The 18523-nt window shown below is 49.0% G+C and overlaps 1 long non-coding RNA gene across 1 annotated transcript in view; it reads left to right on the plus strand.

Moving 5' to 3' along the window:
* Positions 1-16847: 16847 nt before the first annotated feature.
* Positions 16848-18523, plus strand: part of LOC117033216 (uncharacterized) — a 111136-nt gene continuing 109460 nt past the window's right edge. The window contains exon 1 of the long non-coding RNA XR_004424852.1: positions 16848-16939. This is a non-coding gene — a long non-coding RNA (uncharacterized LOC117033216). The remainder of the gene's footprint in view (positions 16940-18523) is intronic.

Raw genomic sequence — 18523 nt, forward strand, 5'->3', positions numbered from 1 at the left:
TTCATCTCCCTTCCCCACCCCCATTTTTTTTGACCTGAAACAGATGGAATTCTCTTTTGGTTCGCTCTAAAAATTGCTCCTGCAGAATGCTTCCTGAATACATAACTTGACCGCCTAAGCTGAGGAAAGTCGAGTATCCGCAGCATTCAGAGGCCAGAGCCTCCTGTTGGGGGCCTGAAGAGCGTGACAGTCCAGGCCTTGTCTCCGAGCCTGGGCAGTGTCGCCACCCCCCCCGCCCCCCACTCAGCTAAGCTGCCGTCTGCTCTGTTGGTCTTGGCCGCCAATGGGAGGGACTGAAGCAGCTCTGTTCCAGCGGCTTCAATTCCGTTTAATGCTCTTGCCGTTCTGACCCTGGCCCCGGTTCTAATAACTGACCCTGTGGCTAGTTTGGAAATACTCAACATTTGTGACGGTACTCTTCCCTCCTATGCCTGGAGTCCCATCGGGAATGAGTCATGAAACTCTTTCCTGGAAGCTGTTGGAGAGTCTTGTCCTAGAATCTAGAAGAATCGGGTATCACGGCCTCCAACCGCCTGGGTCAAGAAGAAAAGGCCAAATGTGAAGAAGCTGACAAAAGTGAGGAGGGCTTTCCGGTCCAGATTGTTGGGATGGGCGTGAATGAAAGGAAGGAAGGGGAAACCAAGGAATAGCATGAAGAATGTGCAGGATGTGTGGAGGGAATCCCGAGGAGCCCGGCCTGCCTGGAAAAAGGTCTGCGATGTGGCTGGATAAGCAGGTGGGAAACAGAATCTTGTGTGCCCTTGGATTTACTCCCAAGCACTCAGGGCTGGCACGTAACGTGGCTGAGACCAAGCCCCTCAGCCAGGCCTGGATCTGGGACTCACAGGTCTGGATGTGTGTCCTTGTACCGACGGACTTCACAGAACACCAGTCTCCTGAAGACTGGGGCCTGGGCCTGAGACTTGGCCACTTGCTGCAAAACTTCCCCAGTGCTGATGGTCTGCTGGCTTCTTGGGGTGTCGCTTGTTCCTGGGTGCCCATCTCTGGAACTACGGGGAGATCCTCCTTGACACCCTTCCTGGGCCTGACTCCTGGGTGGCTGCTGTTGTTTGTTTCCATGCCCTTTAGATGCCACATTCTGCTCTTATACTTGATTTCCTCCCAGAACCTGCTACACGCAGCTGCCTGGTCTAGTTCCAGGTCCCCGCTGCTGCTGGCATCCATGCAGAGCTGTACCATGAGATGCAACACTTTGGGGGTGGAGTGGAAAGAAGAGAACGCCATGCCTGTACTGACGTTTTCTATGCAGTGCTACCCAATGGAAGGGAAGTTCAGAAGTCTCTCAGATGAAGAGCAAAATATTAATCTTCCCTCTCTAAAAAGTGAATTATAAAAAAAGGGGGCAAGAGCAACATGACAAGGATGATCCAGAGCTTCAGCACAGTGTCATATAAGAAATGCAAAGAAGAGAAGATTCGTGACGTGGGTGTGGATACACTAGCTGGCTGAAAATATTGAAGGACCGTCATGTGGAAGAATGAGCAAATGTGCTCCTGAAACGGTTCTACGAGTTGGAATGAGGTCCACGAGTGGAGGCCTCAGGAAGTCAGGTTTTGACTTTAGCCACGGAAATAGTTTCTAACAGCCAGACATTTCTTAAGATAGAGAGGGTTACCCAATCTTTGGAGGCTTGTCAGACAGGAGCTTCTGCACAGTTTGGCAGCTTCACATGAAAGTGTCAATGACGTCAAAGTAGTTTTTAGCCTTAAGAAATGATTTGCACCTATTGAATCCAACCAGTGCTAAAAGGGATCAGCTTTTATTCCCGTGAGGTGTGGGGCTGGAGAGCGGAAGGTTCCGAATAAAGACAAGAGCATTGGGATTTCATGACCTTGTCTCAACATCTCAGCGTTAGTTTTGGTTCAAAAGTTTTATACTCCTTCCCATTCTTCACAAAGCAACCTCCAACTTAGTTATTAAAGCCGTTCTCGGCCACCCACAGAAACTACATCTGAGACCCAGGAGCAGGTGTTTTTCTTTTTAACGGCTTTTCCATATGGACAATTTATACTGTGGAGACGTCTATGAACTCTCTTAATCAGGCCACTACTCCAGAAATTCCAATAGCTCCCCACTGACTGCTGGAGTGGCCTCCTCCTTGACCTGGTGGCCACGGCCTTTTACATTGGGCTCCCATCTGCTTGTTCAGCCACATCTCTGCTCCTTTTGTTCTAGGCCAGTGGGGCACTTCAGGAGTCCCTCCACGTACGCTGCATACTCTCCACTCTAGTCCTTGGTTTCCCCTTCCTCCCTTTCGCTTACTCCCCACCCCAACAATCTGGAACGGAAAGCCCTCCTTTCTCTTCTCAGCCTCTTCACAACCAGCCTTTTCTGATCGGATGCTTCCAACACCCGATTCATCTGTTTGTAGAAGCCTCTGAACTGTGTGAGAAACCTTTTTCCAAATGGAATGGGGCTTCAATGAGGCAGAAAGCAAACAGCAACAGCTGAACACGGGGACTTCTGTCCCCCCATGATTGGTTTGCAGAGTTTCATCACTGTCAAAGCGCCCAGATCCTGGCAACGTACCTTTGTGTAGCAGGCAAGAATGAGACACATCTTCTTATCCAGGTGGCGGGTGGATAAGGGACAGGTGCTGCAGGGCAACTCCTTGCCTGGGTGGAATGGGAAGTGGGTGGCTGACCTGTTTCTCAGGTCCTGTGTGTGAGGCTCCGGCTCTCTGACCGGATGGATGTACAGGCCAGGAACGGAGAGGGTCAGGACTGCTCCCCACATTAGCTGAGGCAGAAGCTGAAGTCACAGGTCAGTCAGGACTCTGTCTGGAAGTGATTCTCTGTTGTGAAGATCTGAAAGCAATGTTGGTGGAATCGTGTATCATCAGGAGGGAACACAGAGGGTGTTGGCGTTCGAGGGCTTACATCCCATTTTCAACTCGTCTACGTATTAGCTGGGTGGTCTTTGCCAAGTTGCCTCATGTGTCTGACTTTCAGTTTCCACATCTGTATAATTGCGGTGATAATGCTCATGTTTTTGTTTGTACGGTGCAAGGTTCACATTAAATGGTGATTTGCAAATTGTAAAGTGTTAGGAAAACTTTTGTACTCTAGAGGCTTCCCGTTGAAAACAGCCCTGGTCTCAGACAGCAGGGTGTGACAAGCAGGCCTCCTGAGGGCATGTGCCTATGGACGCAGTGGGAGTGAGCGCCAGGTATAGATCACCGGCAGCTCTCTGTTTGAATCCCTGTTTTCAGTTCTTTGGGGTATATACCTAGGAGTGGAATTGCTGGACCATATGGTAACTCTGTGTTTAACTTTTTAAAGAACCGCCGTATGGTTTTCCACTGTGGCGGTGGCATTGGCCATACCTACCAGCGATGTCGGAAGGTTCCAATCTCTCTACATCTTCACCAGCACTTGTTACTTAATGGGTTGTGTTTGTTTGTTTGTTTATTTGTTTGTTTGTATTGAAACTGTCCTGGGGGTATAAAGTGGTGCCTCATTGTGATTGGGATTTTCATTTCCCTAATGTGAGAGCCTCATGTACTCTTGACAGAACTGAACAGCCTATGAAGCAAACCGCTTACAGGCTTCCCCGGACGCCGTCCTATCGCAGTAAAGGCTCTGAGGATGACTCATCACCTCCACCTTGACTACCACCGTCTCTGCTGCCAGGAACCAACGCTTAAGGTACTTTTAGGTGCCAAAGACTGTGCTGTAGGCTTTCAGGATAACAGCTCTATAAATTAGGTATTATTATTGTCCTGTTTCACAGCTATAGAAACTGAGACTTAGAGACGTTTAAACAACTTGCCTAAGGTTGTACAGCTGAGTGGTGAGACGGCGAGGCTTTAATTCCAGGTTTGTCTGATTCCTTAGCCATGCTCTTATCTTCAGTGCCACAGTGATTCCTGCTAGAAAAGAAAACCATCAAACAGACATCCCTGATTCAACAAATGCTTCCTGAGTGCCCACTGTGTGCCAACCTCTGCGCTGGACAGTGTGGCCACAAGCAAAGCTGCTCTGCGGGGCACCTCACGGTCTAGAGAGTTCCGTCTGAATTTGCCAGTGATTTCTGTAGAGCAGAGAAATGAGTTTTATAATTTTTATTTGATTTAGCTCTCAAGTTGTTAACACCTCCAGTGCAGGAGCTGGGGAGAGGTTGTCTATAAATATTAGCTCCCAAAGTAAAAATGACTCTTTCATCTCAGCAGACCTAATTAAGCTGTTGATTAGAGAAGGATCAACACCTCCGTCTGTAACAAAAGACACTGTCTGTCAGCAGGAGGTTCTGTCGGGGGGCCATTTCTCCTGCAATTTAGAACTTTGGGGAGGATAGAACCCAGGCAACCCAGAGTGTCAAAAGGGACAGGTCTTACTTTATATAACTCCCCCACCACACACACACACACACACACACACACACACACACACACACACACATGCACTGCTCCTGGAAACCCTGTAGCCTGCCACCTGGGAGGCATTTAATGTCTCTAATAGAAATAGAAGTTTCAAGCAATCGACAAGTTTATGGGCAGAATCAGTACAGCTTATGGGACAGAAATGGAGCATGGCGGCTCTAAAATATCTGGACGTTTTGCAGACTGAGGCCAGCTGAGGAGCTGAGTGGCAGGCCCGGCTCTGACCTTCCTGATGGGATGACCAGAGAGGCCAGCCCCAGGCTTCCCCTTCTCCTCTCTCCAGGGGTACTGGTTATCTCCAGGGGTCATGCAGATGTGGAACACTTTCATGGGAGTAGTTGCGAGAAAGCGACTTCCCTTAAGTCTTCATCACAAAGAACAGGATTTTCCATGAAAATCCTGGGAGTGGACCGTCATGTAATAAGCAGGAATGAGAAATACCTTCTTGCAAGAAATCCTGTCTCCCCCGGTGTGATCTGCCTGGTCAGCCAGCAGCAAGGATTCAAGGACCTTCACCCTGTCCCCACCCCAAGGCCATTCACAACACCCAGTAACTGCAAGAAAGGGACGGAATGACAGCTTCCCTGAATGGGCCTCCCTGGGCTCAACAGAGAATGACAATAGGGAGCAGAGTGGTGTGTGTTTGCCGGGGTAGGGAAGCAACTTTCTCTGTGGGCACTGGAGAAGGCCACTCCAAACTTAGCAATAGGATTGACACCTATGGAGTACTTACTGTGTGACAGGCTCTGTTCTAAGCACTTTATATTTGTTATCTCATTTTATCTTCATAATGACCCTATGAAGTAGGTATCACTAACCTCAAATTACAACTAAACGGACTGAGGCACAGAAAGATTAAGGAACTTGCCTGAAGGCACACAGCTGACAGGCAAGTGGGCACAGGCTGCCTCCAGAACCTGCATCCCTAACCACTGAGCTATGCTATCTGTGGATTGTGGGCAGCAGTCTGGGCAGTTTCCAGCAAAGTGAATGGCCTCATATGAATCTGATTCGCTTTGTCTACTTATCTGTATACTCAGGATAGTGTGAGAGGGATGAATGTGGGGGAATTCTCATAAAGGGAGGAAAGGAATGGATAATTCATTCATGCAACACATTTTTATTGAGCAACTACTACGTGCCAGTTATAGTCTCTGAGTTCATGGAGCAAAACAAATCAACAAAGAAGTTTTAAAAACTTGCACATTGTGATCAGTCCCATGGAGGTAGCAAAGGGGACTCCTAAGATCATGGGGCTGGAAGGAGAAACCAGTGTTGGAGAGGGTGTCAGGATGACGATAAAACAGAGACTAGCATTAGCCCTGTGAGGAGCAGTGGGAGGGCATTCTGGGGTGCTGGCATTGCAGACACTGAGGGAGAAAAGACTGGTGGATGGAGTATCTGAAAGACCTGCATACCAGAGACCTGTAAGTGGGCGAAGGGCTGTGTGGTGAGGCCCAGGAGACCAGGTGGGACTGGACCACGGGAAGGTGAGGCCTTGGGCTTTTTTCTGAGAGCAGTAAACATCCACTAACAGATTTTCATCAGGAAAGCGACATAAAAGGACTGTGGCCTCTGAGGAGAATGGATTGGAGGGGGTAACAGGGAGCAGGTGAGACAACTCCGGAGGCCACCCCGGCAGTATAACCTTGGGGCACAGGGGGCCAAAGTAGGACAGGAGGCCCGGGAACAGCAAAAGGGGGCTACAGCACCAGAGCAAAGAGCTCCTGAAGACGGGGTGGCCACTGGATGAAGTGGTGTTTCCTCTAAAAGGCAACATCTTGGCAATGGTTGCCAAGTTGAACAACTAACAAAAGTTTTGGAGTTTCCTGCAGCGACCCGCAAGAGCCAACACCGTGGCAACAAGAAGGGGTTTGCAAGCTTTCTTCTCACAGAGCAAAATGCAGGCAGTCAGGAGGCATGTGCCATGCTCCCCCAGGATACCAGAAGGGAGAGTGGGGGTGGCTTCAGGAAAGGCCAGAACTCTGGCACCTGCGGGAGAAGAGGGCATGGGACTCTAGGAGCGGAGGGCCAGAAGGGTGCTCTTTACTCAAAGACACTCTCAGAGTGCCAGGGGCAGGCAGCAGGCTTTTGGGAAGCAGGGAAGGCTGCATGGCGGAAGCGACCTTGGACGTGAGCCCTAAAGGGTGTGCAGGGGCCCTTCAGGTGGAGGACAGAGTAGATTGTCTTTCCAGACCAGTCCCTGCAGAAGAGAATACTGCCTCTGGAACCCAGGAGACAGTGCACAGGAGGCAGTTCCCCTTGGCTGCCTCCTAGGAGGGGGTGAAGGAGGTGAGGCTGGGGCCTGTCCAGAGCTGGAGCAGAGAGTTTTTCTACCGACAGAGCCCTGAGCTACCCGACCCACCATGAACGAGTCACCTGAGTGGGGAGGGTGTCTCAGCCTGGCCTGTTGATTTTGGCTCCCTACTGCCCGTGACAGCGCTGTGCGGCCCACTCCCACTGCCTGCCTGTGTGGCCACCTCGTGCATATGTATCCAGGAAGAGAAGCAGTCACGTTGCGTCGAAATGTTAATAAAAACGAAATCCCTGAGCAGTCACTGAAATTAGCCCGAGTCTGATTGAAATGCCAAGGCAGGTCTTGTTATTTTTATGAAGCCGTGAATAATATAAGTATCCAATTGATAAAATGTTATTAAAGCTGACAGCCCTTAAGTGATCTAAGTGGTAAATATTGAAATGAGGTCTCTGCCACACGGTACCCGGGGCCCGCGGCGATAATAAGCATTGAACAATGATTCTGTGGGCTCGGGGGAGCTGTGGAGTTTAGGGAAAGCAAAAGTGTTCTTCCTAAATAATTAAACCGGGATTCCGGGGATGGATCACAGATCCTTGTAGTGGTTTGTTCAAGTCCAAAGGAGCTGGCTTCAGGCAAAGCCCCTGTTGGGCCATCCCTCCCCCAGCAGGGGTGGGAGGGAGCAGGAGGGGCTGGCTCCACACCCCCACAACCCCCGGGAGCCTACATTGAGCAAGCAGCTTATTTCAGCCTTTATTTATAATATAAACAGACTGGTGCAGCCTGAGGGCAGCTAACAGTTGATGAGCCGTGGGGCTGCCACGTGGGTTAGAGATTTTATTAGCACTGCTCAGGAAAAAAATAAATAAAACACTGACACCATGGAGAGAAATTTAAAATGAGGTGCCGTCCTGATAATCAGATTGTTTAAGATGTGAAAGGGAGCATCTTTCTTTTTCCCACTCTTAGAAAAAGGAACCGGAGGTTCCCTAAAAGCTGTTGTCTATTCCGTCGTGAGCTAAAGGCCCGCTGTGCTGGGGAAGCCTGGGCCTCCCTGAGTTTGGCCAGGGAGGAGTGACACTATTCATAACCTCTCCCAGGGCTTTGGGAGTCGGATGCTTCTTTGGTGGCCGGTGGGATCTCCAGTGCCATCCATCCATCCCATTCCCTTGTCAGGTGCTGTCGTGCCTCTGCGGTGGGAATGGGGAGGGAGGCCTGGCTGCCGCAGACCTGTGGAGCTGGCCTCAGCCCCTTCCTCTCTGAAGTTAATTCCAACAGAGTATGACAGCTAAAGAGATGCCAGGAGACTTGTCCTGCTTGCTCCATGCTGGTACTGTGTTTGCCCGAAAATAAGACCTAGCCGGATAATCAGCTCTCATGCATCTTTTGAAGCAAACATTAATATAAGACCCGGTCTTATTTTACTATAAGACCGGGTCTTTATTATAATATAATATATAATATAATATAAGACCAGGTCTTATATTAATGTTTGCTCCAAAAGACGCATTAGAGTTGATTGTCTGGCTAAGTCTTATTTTGGGGGAAACACGGTAGCAAGAACATGAGAGCTTCAGGAGCACAGGTGGAGGAAAGCTCTCTGGAGATCAGGGAGGTCGAGAAGGTGTTCCCAGAGGAGATGCAATTTAAGCTGATGGTGGCACCGTGGATAGAGCCCTATGTGACCCCTGCAGAGACAGAAGGTCCAGCACAGGTGACTGAGCCACAGATGGTCTTCACCTGGCTGTGTCAAGCACCTGCTGGGGAACTCAACAGGACTGGGAGGGAAGGAGCAGTAAGGGGTCTGGAGAAAGGGACATGAGCCTCTGGTCCTAGGAGCCATGCGGGAGGTAGTGGTAGTCCGAATTTGGGACAGATGGGGAGATTCTGCTTTAATTTACCCCTTACACATCCAGGATATTCCGACCAAGAGCCTGGAGCCTTTAAACTGAAATGTGCCCACCTGGCCCAGTGACCCAGGTTAGAGGAGAGCAACAGGTCTGTACTGTCTCTGGGTGGCCCTAGGCTGCCCTTTCTTTCACATCCTTCCTAAAGCTATAGCGAGGACACATGAACCCATTTCATTCATTAAAGTCCTCTAAGCTCATAGGTGAAAAGCAGCAGAAACTATAGTGGAACAATAATAGCTCACATAAGAATTTTCACTTTAGAAAGTTTTGTTCTCATTCGGAACCTATTTTATAGATAAGGAAGCTGAGGCTCAGAGAAGCAACATGTCCTATTGACACAGCAACGAAGACTCGTGCCTCTACAAAGGAAGACTGCTTACTCTTGGCTCAAGGGATAAAAACTTTTTAAAAATTGAAACTGCTCCCCAGTCCTGATTTTCCCCTTCGTTTCCAACCACTGCTGCCTTTGTAGCCTCTTCAGGGTCTCCCCTAAAACAAGCAGGGTGAGCTGGCCCTCCCTGCTTTCTGCAAAGCCTTGGAGGAGAGTACTGGTTGTGAGCTGGCTCTGTGCTCAGTCCTGCCCTACCCCTTCTCTCTGTTCTCAGTGTGCTACTCACACTCTCCATTTCCAAGTTCCCTCAAGACAGAAATTGCTCCTTTCCTGTCCTCTGGCCCTCCAGCTGCAGGCAACGAAATAACATCATACATACTCATCAGCAAGCCTAACACCTCCTTATGTTGGCCCAGGTATTTCATATCCATCATCACATTTAGGCCGGCTACAGCCATGGGAGAAGACGGGCAGGTTTCCTCAAGCTGCAGTTGGGGAAATTGAGGATTAGAGCAACAGAGGTGAACTTAGCCTAACTCACCAAAGTTTCCTGGTGCCAAAATATTCTTCCTACCATGACTTGCTATGCCTGATGCTGCTGGGGGTAAAAGGCAGACCGGAAGTCTTGATGAACAGGCAATGGGCCCCAGGAAATAAGCTTTTTTCTCTGGGAGAGATGAGCCTTCTGATGAGAATGAGCTAATGGGGTGGGGCTTGCCTTACCAGCCATTTGGAAAGATTACAGGATATTTTTTTAGGACTAGATGCACGAGCTCTTGAGGGTGGGCAGTTGCTTTGAGTCTCGCTGAGGAAGAGGGAGTGGTTGACAAATGCATTAAAGAATATTTAAACTTCCAAATGCTTCAAGCAGCTCACTTGTATTTCTCGGCGCCTCTTTGGGTCTCTGTAAACAGCAAATCGATTGAGTGTCAGGCTTGTTTTCATAGCTGTCCTGCACACTGGGAGTATTAGATGAAGCAAACCTTTTATTTAGTTCCTGACAGGTAATTAAATTTGCCTCTGCATTGGTTTGTTATCCAGCCAAGGAGCCAGGAGTAGCATTCTGAATGGCTATAGCTATTTGCTAGAATAATACAACTTAATTTTGCTTCTCAAGTTGCAAGTAGAGATCTTGATTCAGTGGAAAGTTTGACTCAGGCTTGGGGCTCCAGGTTAGAAATTTCATTTTTTCCAACATGGGTTTGCTCTCTGTCTCAAACATGTGAAAGCCCCATTTCCACATTTTTTCCAGAGTGACATACTGTGGGAAAAACTGAGTTACAAAGTAAAGAAAAACAGCAATTGGCAATAGCGAGGAAAAGAATCCAATGCCTTCCAAAAGACCCGTTTCTTTGGGAACAAGGAAAGAAACACTATTTCAGCGACAGAAAGAAGTTCTGGATTCCATGCTCACTGCAAATGCCAGAAAGAGCTACTGTGGCTCTGAGCGTTTTTATAAAGAAGCTGTTGCACTGGGATATGCAAGAGGAAGCTGATGGACTTGGTGTCCTCAGTGTTGCTGCTGTGTGGGGTGCCCCTGTGCACGAGGCTGACCGCAGAGGATAAGGGCAGCAGCTCCCTCCGGTGTTGGGGACAGTCTTACTCCATGTTCTAGACCTGAGTCTTCCTTAGCATTCCTTCTCTGAGTTCTACTTGGGCAGGAAAAGACTTTCCTCTTCCGCTTCACGGTCTGCAGTTTCACTATGATGTGTCAAGGAGTTTTTCTTTATCCTGTTCTCCATGGTGACTTCTAATCTGAGTTGTTATAGCTCATCAATGTTGGAAAATTCTCAGCATCATCTCTTTGCATATTGCTCCTGTTATTTATGGAGCGCCTATTAAATTTATGTTTGTGCCTCTCATTCTATACTCCATGTATCTATCTATCTATCTATATCTAATTTCTTTTTCTCTCTATACTGCATTATGAACTAACACCTTGGTACTATCTTCCAATTTATTATTTCTACTGTATCTCCTGTAGAATGTATTCTATCACATTTTTTTATTTCTCCAACTATATTTTTATTTCCAAGATTTCAGTTTTGCTTATTTTTATATCTCTCTCTTTAATTAATTTCTTCTCTATTTTATAATTGTACAACTCTAATGGCTATTTCTTCCTTTACTTCTTTTACCTCTTTTACCTAAACATATTTATTGTAAATTTGTTTTCGATTTCACTACTATTTTCATTTTATTCGGAGTGAATTCATTTATTGTTGATCTTTCAGGCTTTTTCTCAGAGGGTTAATTTTCTTCCTGTGTTTGGAATTTTTGTTTGCAATCTCATCTGGAATGGAGTTTTGCTTTCTCTCTCTCTCCCTCTTTGCATTGACCCCTCTGTCTAACAGTTTTTCAGGGATGCTGACAGGGTCCCAGGAATCGTGTGTAGACCCAGGCCTGGTGTGTGTGGCTCAGGTCTCCTGAGCCAGTGGGCAGCTGCGCCCAGTCCCTGGCTGGGGGGCTGTGCTGTCTCACCCTGCCCCTCCAGATAGATCAGGGCCTTGAGCAGCACTCAGTCATTTCCCACTCCACTTCATGGACGGGGAAGCCCCATCCCAACCCCTAGTTTCAGCAGGAAGCTGGATCCAACTCTTTGCCTCTGTGGGGCACTTTTAGGTCCCGCTATCCTGCAAAAGCTGAGCTGCCTCCTGTTTGCTAGCTTGTCTTTCTATTTGGTTTCAGGTCCTCAGAGATGCTTATCTAGCAGTGAGCTATTGGGACTATGTCTTTGTAACTTTCTCATCTTATGTTTTATCTCAGGTTTCTATGATTCGGAGTGCAGGAAGGCCTCCCAGCAGGAACTAATAACAATCCTATGTTGATGGGAAGTTCTAGGACATGGTCTTGAACCTTTGTAGGGAGATGTACAGGAAAGGAGGCCTCATCTTCCTGCCCCTCCAGGAGCTTCTAGGACATGGCATTTGCCAAGAAAAGCTGGAAAATGTCAGCAAGTGTTTGGTTTGAAGGATGGAAGAGAGCAGGCATGTGACTGAAACATGGAAGCAGGATCATAGAAACATCATCATGGAAAGGGACATTAAAAATCTTCAAATCTTATTCTCTGCCCCGCCCATGCCATCACTCTGCTCCCCTCTTTCATGATTCTCTCTCTTGCATCACAGCAAGGGATTGTCCACTCTACGTTTGAACACCCCCAGCGATGAGGCGCTGCCCGGCGAGGCAGCCTTTTGCATCTTTGTAGAGCTGTGTTCTTCCCTTTACAACCTGAAATCTGTCTCCCTTCAGCTTTTCCCAGTGGTCCTCATGCCTCCCCTGGGACACATATGGAAAAGTTCAATCACTCTCCCACCTGGCACCTATAAATGCTCAATAACTGCTCACCACAATGATTATTTCTGAACACCAGTAACTCAGCCAGGCTCCCTGTGCACTGCTTGTCCCATTGTTTCACAGTTCACCCCTTGGCACGATGAGGTATGGCAGCCTGGAGTTTTCTGATGCTGTAGTAAGACCACTGTTATGTTTCTCAGAAGGGGAATGGGGCCCACTGCCGCACTCCCTCCTGCTCACGCATGGTGTGTACTCCTGGCTCTCAGAGGGAAAGCAAGGGTCCTAAAGCCATGGACAGAGGCAACTGCAGGTAAGGGATCCTGGGGAGCCAGGAAGGATCCTCGTAGGAGCAAATAGAGTCTGCAGTTGGGGGGCCAGGGCCGGGACTGAGAGGGGGTGGCTTGATGTTGCATATATATGTAATACTGTCCCCTGAACCCCGAGTTCCAGACTCAGTGCTGAGTTGGACAAGGGTGGGTCCTGGGGAACTCTTCCCAGAGGGATCTTGGACTTCAGACTGGGCCATCCTGGGGTTTCCCTGGTCCAGTCCTCTGTTCCTGCAGGGAAGCCCTGAACTATACCCCACCGCACTTTGATTCATGAAACTACAGTGGGAATGTTTTGAGGACATGGAGTCGGAAGTCCTGGGTTTGAACCCAGTTTATTCTACCATGTTTCTTCGAAAATAAGACCTAGCCGGACAATCAGCTCTAATGCGTCTTTTGGAGCAAACATTAATATAAGACCCGGTATTATATTATATAATACTGTATAAGACCGGGTCTTAGAGTAAGCAGTGTATGATGGTCATCGTCAATTATTATTGTCTGGAGAGGAACATATAACGTGATCCGGGTGGAGACCAGAGATACTGGTTGCGCTATCTTTCTGCCCTGATTTGGGGCTAAAGTGCAATGGCCGTCACCTTACTCCAGGGGCTAGTGAGGGAGATTTCAGCACACAGTAGTATCAGGGTGCCCTGTAAGGAAAAGAGGTGGCCTTGGTGCTTCTCCCGGGAGACAGACTCCGATAGGAGTTCTTTCATTCGTACATTTATTCAGAACAGTTACTGAGTGTCTGTGAAATAGCGTGTGAGGCACGCCTTGCGTAGGCCTAAGGGCAAAGTCTTATGGATCCTGAGGAAGTAAATTCACCCCAGGAGTCAGCTCGATGTGGGTGACTGTGGACGTCCCACGGATCTGGTCATCGCCTGATTCTGCTCTAGAGAAAAGATATTCCTCCTTTAACGTTTGAAGGTTAAAAGGAAGGAAAAAAGGAGGAAAGGAAGGAAGGGAGGAGGGCAAGAAGGAAAAAATAAAGGAAGGGGGAAATGGCCATTTTAGAAAGTCTCAAAGAAATTCTTGCAGTACGGATGTATTCTTCCAGAGTTACAGCGTGACTGACTGTCGGGGCCAATGAAAATCTCAAGGCCATCCCTGAATGAGGCTATCAGCGGACTCTGGGTCCCTGAGGATGGCAGGGGCTTTGAGGGCCAGGAAGTATGGCACCAGGGGTCTTCCAGGGCTCTTGCAGTAGTAGTGCTCCATTTGGTGGTACCAATCTGTGAGTCTCCACAGGCAGAAGTGACTGGGGACGCCATTTCTCTAGGGCTGGAGGTGCTGGGGCAGCTTATTGCATTTGCAGGTTCGTAAGGGAATGTATGTGTTTTATAAACGGAGCGAATGCCTTATGTTTCTGATTGATGGGCCATCAGTTGCACAGTTGTTGGGTAGTGATTGATTTTCCAACCCAGCTGCTCCAGCTGTGCCACAGATGCTCCTTGTCTGAAGTCAGAGGGCTGGTGTTATAAGCCACGGAGAAGATCCTAATTGGAGTGATCCCTGAGAAATCGGCCATTGTGATGGCTAACAGCCATTAATTTGGGGCTTTGCTTGAGGTGCTAAACCACACGCTCTCCTTTGGTAATTGCCATTCCCAACTAGATATAGATGCCATTTTGAAACTCATGAGGACACAGAGTTTGCCAAACCAAAACTCTATTTTAAAAATATCTTGTTTTAAAATTCAAAATGGACACATGCTTATATTAAAGGTTTTAAAATATATATAGGGAGGTAAAGTTAAGAAAGTCAACCACATTCTCACTGTCCATAGAGAACCATGGTTAATATTGTGATGTCTTTTAGTTTGCTTATTTTATTCTGTGTGTGACGTACACCCACACTTTAAAAAAAGAAGTTGGAAGTGTACTTTAAACAAAATTTTATATCATGCTTTTCATCTTTATGTTACAATTGGGAAGACAATATATATGCCTTTTTAATTAAAAATAAAATTAATGAACAGGCAAATGATATACGCTTGATGGAGCTGGAGAGAAACCTGTTTCACAGCAACGTGGGGTGCGGATGAGACCATGACAGATACTCAGAACTTGTTTGCCCTGGCGTTACTTATGCTAGGTGCCTAATGTATAAAACAGTGACGTTAATAGCGGCCTCACTTATCTCAAGGGGTTGTGAAGTGCCCTACTGTGCAAGCACATGGGACTCAAGCATTCAATCAAGGGAAAGCATTATCATTATTACTTAAGAAAGGAAAAAACTCTCCGAGCATGTCAGATGCACCCATTTGTATAGTCTGGTTAATTAGAAACGGCCCTATTTCATTAGAACGGACCAAAGGGCACCACAGCCCCTCCTGTGGGCTTTTACTATAGAGGTAACGTGGGGATAAGAGCACTTTTCTTGCCTGCAGGTAGCACTTGTACCAGCTGCTCCTTGGAGGCCTCTTTGAGCTCCAACGTCTGCCATTTGGTATCCTTAAAAGGGTTGGTAAAGTATTTCTTTTAAACCCTCTGTTGGGAAACTTTACACTACTCCCCAAGTCCTTCCCCCTCTGGTCCATAGAAGGATGACTTTCTGGTGGCGTTCTCTCACATGTCTGTGGGTGCGGCAAACCAGTCCCAAGCTCTCAGGTTCCCTGGAGGCCTAGAGGTGACCACACATATAAGTGGAGCCTCTGTCAGGAATGCTGCCTGGGTGGCATGGCAGGGGGGTGGTTCCGAGGGCCCCTTCAACTTGGGGGTCTGGGTAAGGCAGTGGAGCAGCCTCTCTGGCTACTGGCCCCACCTGTCCAGGAGGCCCCCGAGGATAGTTCAGTTGAGTATTTCTGTGGCCCATGAAGTCATCCAACACCCAGACCCTCTTCTTTGTGGGAGACCTATATAGGACGGCTGGTGGCCTACACTTCAGTGTCATCACTTTTAGGGCTTTTTGAGTTCTTCAAGTTCTTATTCTAGGAGAGGAAATGAAACTCCCAGCAGCTGCCTCTTGAGTTTCTGGATTCCGGCCCCTGGGCCACTCCATGCAGACTTGTTGTTTGCTTAATAAAATTCTGACAACCACTAGCTCAGGGATTCCCAGCCTTGCCCGCACATTGGAATCACCTGAGGTTCCATCTCAGCCCACTCAGACTGGAATTCTGGGGGTGGAGGCCAGGCCCACCTGGGCTCAAAGCTCCTCAGCCCAGTCAAATGTGCCACCCAGGTTAAGGACCGCTGCGGGAAGGGGATGGCCTGAGAGAATGCAGCCCAATGCCCCCATTTCCAAAGTGACAAGACTGAGGCGGTGAAGGAACGTGTTCATGTATGGCCACCGTTAGACGGAGGCAGATCCAGGTCCGGGGCGCACACCTCGGAGGTTTTCTAGATTATTTACTTGTATCCACATAGTGGCAGCTATGAAACCAATGAGCAAGCCTGTTCTAGTAAACGGTGTAAGTGTACAAAGAAGAGACCATTGTGTTGTCTCTGTGGCCTGGTGCTGCGGCTGAGCAGGGTGGCACCAGTGACCCCGTGAAGGAGCCACAACTTCCAGAGACCCTTAGAGGAGAGGTGAGGAGGAGGGGAGCAGGCCCTGCTGACCTGCAGTTTGGGGGGGCTGGACAGCCAAGAAGCTGGGAGTGAGAGCACCTTCTCCCAACTCCTTCTGCTGTGAGGGTGGGACGCTCCCAGCCTCCCTTTCCCAACTGCAATAATAGTATGACCTCAATTTATAATCTTAGTTTTACCAGCGCTTTCAGAAAACTTTCCCTCTGGTCCCCACAGTAGTACGATGTAGAGGGGACAGAAGGCATTATTTCCATTTTTGCCGATGGAGCACCAATGCGGAGTAACTTCACAGCCCTCACCACAGGGAGAGACCATCTCAAAGCCCACCTCCATCCCTCCTCTGGTATTTTCTGGAAGTTTCCAAGGGGTTCCTTCTGTGAGCCCATACACCAGTGTGTGGGTTTCAGACTCCAAGCACAACTCACTGTCCTTCCTGCCCAGCTTCCGGGCAGGTGTCCTCAGCCGGGAGCCCCACCTCCTGCCGTGTCAGCGATGAGGGCACCTCTCTGGATGGTCCCAGAACACGGAAGCATCCTCCCCCACTCCCACCTGCCCTCCCACAGCTGCCCCAGCCTGAAGAGGTCTGTTTGGCCCTGTTTTCCCAGCTTCTTCTGACCCCCTCTAGACACCCAGTCTGAACTATTTGGGTGTTCCTCCCAACTCCAACCTTCTCTCGGCTCCGTGCCCACCTTGACATTTTAGAGTTACCGAGACTGAAGGGAGTAAATCCCATTTTGCCGGTAAGTGGGGGAAGGGTGCGTTGGGGGCGGGGCGTCGCCCGCGAACAGCTGCCCACCACTAACTGTTACCCAGGTGAGGAACCGCGGGCTCCCGGTCACCGAGGTAGTGAGCGACTCCAGGGGAAAGGAAACCTCAAGCCTTCTGATCTCAGGTCGGTGCAAGTGGCGACAGTAGTACCTGCTCGCGCCGTGAGTGCGGAGCCGGCCCGAAGGGAGGGCCGGCGTCCGAGGGCGGGCGCTGTTCAGGCCGGAGGGCGGGCGATGCAGGCGGGCGCAGGTGCGGGGTTCGGCCGTCGGGTCCCCACTCCCGGCCGCGCCGTTAACAAGGCCCCGCACCCTGGCGGCCTCCGGGAGGCCGGCGGCCTTTGAAGCACACAGCCTGGATTATTTAATATAATGGAACAGTGCAACTCGACCCATCAGAGACATAAATTTCCAGGTGTTTTAAATTTGTTTTCCCGTCTGAATGGTAAATGGCAGATAGTAAAATTCGGCACCGGGTCGTGGCTGTCGGTGCAGAGTGAGCCCAGGCTGCGCTCAGGTGGGCGGGTGGCCCTGCAGCCCGGGGTCCACCACAGTCCGCTGAGTCCATGGGCTCCCCAGGACGAGTCTCCCGAGCCCGGAGAGGGATTCTACGCCAGGGCTGGGAAGGGTCTTGGGCTTCTTGTTTCCAGAAGGGTCTCAGGGCACCTAAATCTCTTGCCCACGAGGGTCTCTCCCAGACATCTGTGCTCAGAAGCCCACAGCCCCTATTCCCCCCAGGTTAATTGGGGTGCAAGGGCCTGTAACACCTATAACAAGGTTTCTGTTGACTTGCCAAGTTCAATTATGGGTGCATCTGCTTTCTGATTTTTCCAAGATGGTTTGACTTAAAAAAAAAAAAAAGCAAACTACAAAGGAACAGATTGCACAGTAGCTTTTTGCAGAAGGTAAGAAATTCTGAGCACTTTTTCCAGACTCCTCCTGCTTTTTGAGATGTGTCAAAATTCATAGGGTGGCTGCTGAGGATAGATATTACTCTGAGTAATTCTGGGGAAATCTGACCCTTCAGCCCACTCCCCACAAGGCCCTTCACCCTTTTCCCTTCAAAGTAATAAAGGATGTCTACTTTTTATAAGGCGGGCTCCCCTGCCTGCTACCCGAACCTACTGTGATCCATCACTTTGAATGGAGAAATCATTTGACATTTATTTCCCAAACAGGAAGCAGTGGCTCAGAGAAGGTGGAAACCCCAGAAATTAGTTCAACTTAGGAGATGAAAGTAGGGAAGGCAGTTTGCTCCTTACCGAGGTGATTATACCATTCTCTATTTGCTTGTGGGCAGGGCCTTAAACAAGGAGACCTTAGGGTCTGGGGGAGGCAAAACCCCTAATGAAAGTTACAGCTGCACTGAGCAGAATACCCTTTCTTGGTCCAGCATTGCATGTGTACATGTGTGAGTGCGCGTGTGTTAGTGGGGGAGTGGGGCCAAGAAGAGAGGATGCAGAGCTGTGGGACACTTACGATTGGCTGGTCCTCAAAGAAGTTACACAGATACTAGCTGAAGTAGACAGTTCACAAAGCTGTGTGTGAAAGGTGCCAACAGAACAGAGCAGAAATACTCATTGGGACTGAGAAGTTAGAAAGGCAGCGATGGGACAAATCCTTTTTGGCTTTAGGTGGTATTAACATGGTCAGGGAGAGGCTTTGGGAGCTTGATATTTAGGCTGGTGGGAAGAAAAGGCAGAGGGAAGGGC

The sequence above is a fragment of the Rhinolophus ferrumequinum genome, chromosome 13 (genome assembly GCF_004115265.2).
Source record: "Rhinolophus ferrumequinum isolate MPI-CBG mRhiFer1 chromosome 13, mRhiFer1_v1.p, whole genome shotgun sequence".
Lineage (NCBI taxonomy): Eukaryota > Metazoa > Chordata > Mammalia > Chiroptera > Rhinolophidae > Rhinolophus > Rhinolophus ferrumequinum.